Genomic DNA, 5,960 nt, shown 5'->3' on the forward strand with positions numbered 1-5,960 from the left:
ACTTGGCTAATTTCGTATTTTTAGTAGAGATGGAATTTCTCCATGGTGGTCAGGCTGATCTTGAACTCCTGACTTCAGGTGATCCACCCACCTTGGCCTCACAAAGTGCTGGGACTACAGGCGTGAGCCACTGTGCCCAGCCCTGGTAACTTTTTAATTAAAACAATTTTTTAAATACTTTCAGATTTACAGAAAAAGTAAGCAGATAGGAGAGTTCTCACATACTCTCCCATCGTGTACACAGTTTCCCTACTATTAACACCTTACATTAGAATGGTATATTTGCTGCAGTTATTTAACCAATATCAATACATTCCTATTAACTAAAGGAATTATTCCACACATTATTCCCATTTCTCTAGTTTTTACCTAATGTCCTTATTTGCTTCTAGGGTCCCACAGGACATCACATTATGTTTAATCATCATATCTATTTAGCTTTTCTTGGCTATGAAAGTTTCTCAGACTTTCCTTGTTTTTGATGACCTGGACAGTTTTGAGGAGCCCTGGTCAGGAATTTTGTAGGATGTTTTTCTACTGGAATTTGTCTGATGTTTTTTCTCATGATTAGATTGGGGTTATGGGTCTTAGGAGGAAGAAGACAGAAGTAAAGTGTCATTGTCATCACATGCTATCATACTCCCCCCCGCCACACACACACATATACACACAGTCTACATGAGCTGTGACTTGTTTGTTCGTTTTCTTCTTTTTGAGACGGAGTCTCACTCTGTTGCCAGGCTGGAGTGCAATGGTGCCATCTTGGCTCACTGCAACCTCCACCTCCCAGGTTCAAGCAATTCTCCTGCCTCAGTCTCCCGAGTAGCTGGGACTACAGGCATGCAACACCACATGCTGCTAATTTTTGTATTTTTAGTAGAGATGGGGTTTTACTACATTGGCCAAGATAAGCTCATGATCTGCCCACCTCGGCCTCTCAAAGTGCTGGGATTACGGGCAAGAGCCACTGCGCTCGGCTGAGCAGTGACTCTTAATGTTGATCTTGATCACCTGGCTGATGTAGTGTTTGTCAGGTTTCTCCACTGTGAAGTTATTCTTGCTTTCTTGTCCTTTTCCCCACTGTACTCTTTGGACAGAAGTCACTGCTGTGGTTTAAATATTTGTGTCCCCTCCAAAATTCATGTTGAAATTTAATCCCCATATTGGTAGTATTAAGATGTGGGGCTTTTGGGAGGTGATTAAGTTCTGAGGACTCTGCCCTCATGAATACATTAGGGCTCTTACTAAAAGGGCTTATGGGGCCAGGCACGGTGACTCAGTGTCTACAATCCTAGCACTCTGAGAGGCCGAGGAGGGGGAATCACCTGAGGCCAGGAGTCTCAGACCAGCCTGGCCAACACAGTGAAACTCTATCTCTACTAAAATTACCAAATTAGCCGTGTGTGGTGGTAGGGGCCTGTAATCCCAGCTACTCAGGAGGCTGAGGCAGGAGAATTGCTTGAACCCAGGAGGCGGAGGCTGCAGTGAGACGAGGTCTTGCCATTGCACTCCAGCCTGGGCAACAAGATCGAGAACAAGATCGAGACTCCATCTCAAAAAAAAAAAAAACAGAGGCGTGGAGGCTTGTGGATGTGATTTTTCTGTCTTCCACTGTTCCATCATAGGAGGACACTTAGATAGCACAATCTATGAAGGAAAACCCATAGGATCACCCTCAACAGATACAGTGAAAGTATTTGAGGATAATTGACATTTATATGATAAAAACTCTTAGGCAACTAGGAAGAGAAGGGAACTTCCTCAGCCTGATAAAGTACTTGTTCAAAAAACCTACAGCCGATATCACAAGATGTGACTGTCTTTGTCGGTGCTGCTATAATGAAATACCACCAACTGAGTCATTTATCAAGAACGGAAATTATTTCTCACAGTTCTAGACGCTTGGAAATCCAGGTCAAAGTGCTGTCAGGTTTGGTGTCTGGTGAGGGTTCATGCCTCGTGGTTTTCCAATGTGTTAGGTTGGCCTTACATCCCTTGGAGAAACTCTACTTAGTAATAATGTTTATTCACTTTATGTATTATTGGATTCAATTTGATTTGCTGAAATTTTGTTAAGGAGTTCTTTTGTTTGTTTGATTGCTTTGTTTTTGAGATGGAGTCTCACTCTGTCGCCCAGGCTGGAGTGCAATGGCACAATTTCAGCTCACTGCAACCTCCACCTTCTGGGCTCAAGTGATTCTCCTGCCTCAGCCCACCCCGCCCCCCACCCCACCACCGAGTAGGTAGGATTACAGGCATGCACCACCGCACCCAGCCAGTTTTTGTATTTTTAGTAGAGATGGGGTTTCACCATGTTGTCTGGGCTGGTCTCAAACTCCTGACCTCTGGTGATCTGCATGCCTCAGCCTCCCAAAGTTCTGGGGTCACAGACGTGAGCCACCGTGCCCCGCCCCATCTTGACATCTACAGATTTTCAAGGAATATCACCACTCTCATCCATGATATTAGTAATTTATTTTCTCTCACTCTTTTTTCATCAGTCTTCACAGAGCTTTTTCAAGTTCATCGATCTTTTCAAGAACCAGCCTTTGGTCTCATTGATTTCCTCTATTGTTTTACTGCGTCCTCTTTCACCTATTTCTGCTCTCTATTATTTTCATTTTTCTGCTTACTTTGGGTTTAATTTGCTAATTTTTTTTTTCTAGTTTCCTTAGGTAGAAGCTTGGACTGATTCAATAACTTTCTTCTTTTTTGACATAAGCATTTCACTTTATAGTTTTCATCTAAGAACTGCTTTAGTTGTACCTCACATATTTTGATGTATTTTGATTTTGTGTGTTGTTTAATTTCCAAGTATTTGAGTATTTTTCAGATATCTGTCTGTTGTTGATTTCTAGTTTAATTCAGCTGTACTCAGAGAACATATTTTGTATGACTTCAATTCTTTTAAATTTATTAAGACTTGTCTTACGGTCCAGAATATGGTCTATTTAGATAAATGCTATGTGTGCATTTGGAGAAAATTTGTATTTTGTTGTTTGGCAGAGTATTTAATGATTGCCAACTAGGTCAAATTGGTAGATAGGTTGGTTCTTGTCTATTCATTGTCTATTGGTTGTATTTATTGTTGGAAAGAGAGTGTACCCAACAATATTTGTGGATTTGCCAATTTTTCCTTTCAGTTCTGTTTTTGTTTCATGTGTGTTGAAAACTCTGTTGCTAGAAATATGGACATCTGTGGTGGTTATGTTCTCTTAATGAATTGATCTCTTTATTATTATGAAATGTCCCTTTTTATTCCTGCTCAAATTTCTTGTTCTGAAATCTACTTTGTCTAATGTAAATGCTTTTCATTTGATTCATGTTTGCAACTTTTAACCTAGGCATATCTTCATGTTTAAGGTAAGTTTCTTGTTCACAGTATACAGTTGGACTAACTTCATTATCCAATCTAACAATCTCCACCTTTTAATTGGAAAATCTATGTGATTTACGAGTAACTAACTCTCAATATGGATGGGTTCAAACCTAGTACCTTCCTATTTCTTTTCTATTTGCCCAATCTGTTCTTTGTTCCTCTTTTTCTCTTTTCTGACATCTCTTGGCTTGATTCAGCATTCTACATTATTCTATTTTATGTCTAACAATGGTTTATCAATGCTACTTCCTTTTAGTTATGATTTTCTAGTTATTGCTGTAAGTTTCACTGTTTAGAAATTATTTATGCTGTGGTTGCCCCACATTTTATTCCTATGTATATTATAAACTTCAATACATGGTTATTTTTTATTTAGATAGGCACAGACTTTTCTAATAAAATTTAAAACTAAGAAAAAAATATCTATTTTACTCACAAATTTGCCATATTTGGGTTATGGAATCTGTTGTGCAAATCTAAATTTTCAAATTGTTTCATTTTTCTTTAGCTTGAAGAAATTCTTTTAATTCATTGTGAATTGCAGATCTGCTGGCGATGAATTTTGTCAGCTTGTGCTTGTTTGGAAAATTGGTTTCACTCTTATTGTTGAAACATATTTTCATCAGGAATAGAAGTCTAGGTTGACAGTTGTTTTATTTCAGCACTTTAAGGACATTGCTCTTTCGGTTTAAATATTTTCTGACGAGGAGTCAGAAAGTATTAACTCTTATCTTTGAGTATTTGTATCTTTGCTGTAACTCTTATCTTTGTTCCTCTGAATGCACTATATCTTGTTTTCCTGCCTGCTTTTGTAATTCTGTCTTTATTGCTGGTTTTCAGCAGTTCAACTAGAATGTATCTTGGTGTGGTTTTCTATATATTCTGCTTGGAGTTCACTGAGATTCTTAGATTTGTTTGTGTATCATCTTCATGAAACTAGGAAAATTTTGGCCATTATTTCTTCAAATATTTTTATATTCTCCCTGTATTTACTCTTCTTCCAGGACTCAAATTATATGTATGTTACACAGCTTGATATTGTCCTATAGGTCACTGATCTCCTATGATTTTTAGTCTTTTTCTCGTTTTCTTATTTTTATATAGTTTCTGTTGCTTTGTATGCAAGTTTGCTGAGCTTTTCTTCTGCAGTGTCTAATCCGCTGGTAATTCCATTCACTGTATTTTTCATCTCTAGAAACTCCATTTGGATTTTTTTTTTTTTTACATATTTCATTTTTCTATCACATTCTCACTATAGCTTTGTCATTTGTGGGTCTGTTTTTGTTGATTGATTTTACTGGCTGTTATGGGTTATAGTTTCCTTTTTCTTTGCATGTCTGGTAATTTTTTAATGCACTTGCTGTGCTTTTTACTTTGTTTTCTGCCAGATTTTATTGTATTTCTTTTNACAGAGTCTCGCCCTGTCGCCCAGGCTGGAGTGAAATGGCACAATCTTTGTTCATTGCAACCTCCGCCTCCCAGGTTCAAGCAATTCTCCTGCCTCAGCCTCCCAAGTAGCTGAGATTACAGGCCTGCACCACCACACCCAGCTAATTTTTTGTATCTTTAGTAGAGACGGAGTTTCACCATGTTGGCCAGGCTGGTCTCGAACTCCTGACCTCATGATCTGCCCACCTCATCCTCCCAAAGTGCTGGGATTACAGACGTGAGCCATCGAGCCCAGCCTATTGTGCTTCTTTAAATATGTTTTGATTTTGTTTTGGCATGTAGTTAAATTAATTCAGATCAGTTTGATGCCATCAAAATTTGCTTTCACATATTTTTTTTTTTTTAGACAGAGTCTTGCTCTGTTGCCAGGCCACAGTACGGTGGCATGATCTCAGCTCACTGCAACCTCTGCCTCCCAGGTTCAAGTGATTCTCCTGCCTCAGCCTCCCAAGTAGCTGGGACTACAGGCGCACGTCACCACACCCAGCTAATTTTTATATTTTTAGTAGAGACGGACTTTCACCATATTGGTCAGGATGATCTCGATCTCTTGACCTCATGATCTGCCTGCCTTGGCCTCCCAAAGTGCTGGGATTACAGATGTTAGCCACCACCCCTGGCTACTTTCAGACTTTTTTTTTTTTTTTTAATTTACTCTGCTATGGGTAGGCTGAGGCCAAAAAAAGGCATCAGCCTGCTTTCAGACTTTTTAAAGGCAATTCCAGAGCAGCCTTGATTCTAAGGTTAATTTATAATATGATGATTTGGAATCATTTTATTTACACTTAGAAAAGGGACAGAACTAAGGAGTGCCCTCTGTTCTAGCCTTTAGACATTACTATGTGAGAATATGATGCCTAGAATTCTGCAACCACCAAGGGTAGTAGCTGACACCCTGAAGATGGCAAACAGAAAGAGCCAATCATCTATGTCCTACATGACATTGCTGGGCTATTGAATTAACCAAACTGGAGCCAGCTACTTTCAGACTTCTTTTTATGTGAGATACACTGAAAACACTGTTCAAACAAATTTCCATTGTATTTTCTGTTACTTACTGTCATATTCTTCCAAATATACATATCACCAGATTTTTGCCAGTTTAGCTGATTTAATTTTTTTTTTTTTTTTT

This window comes from Cebus imitator, unplaced genomic scaffold (assembly GCF_001604975.1).
Source record: "Cebus imitator isolate Cc_AM_T3 unplaced genomic scaffold, Cebus_imitator-1.0 Scaffold162, whole genome shotgun sequence".
In the NCBI taxonomy this organism is placed as follows: domain Eukaryota; kingdom Metazoa; phylum Chordata; class Mammalia; order Primates; family Cebidae; genus Cebus; species Cebus imitator.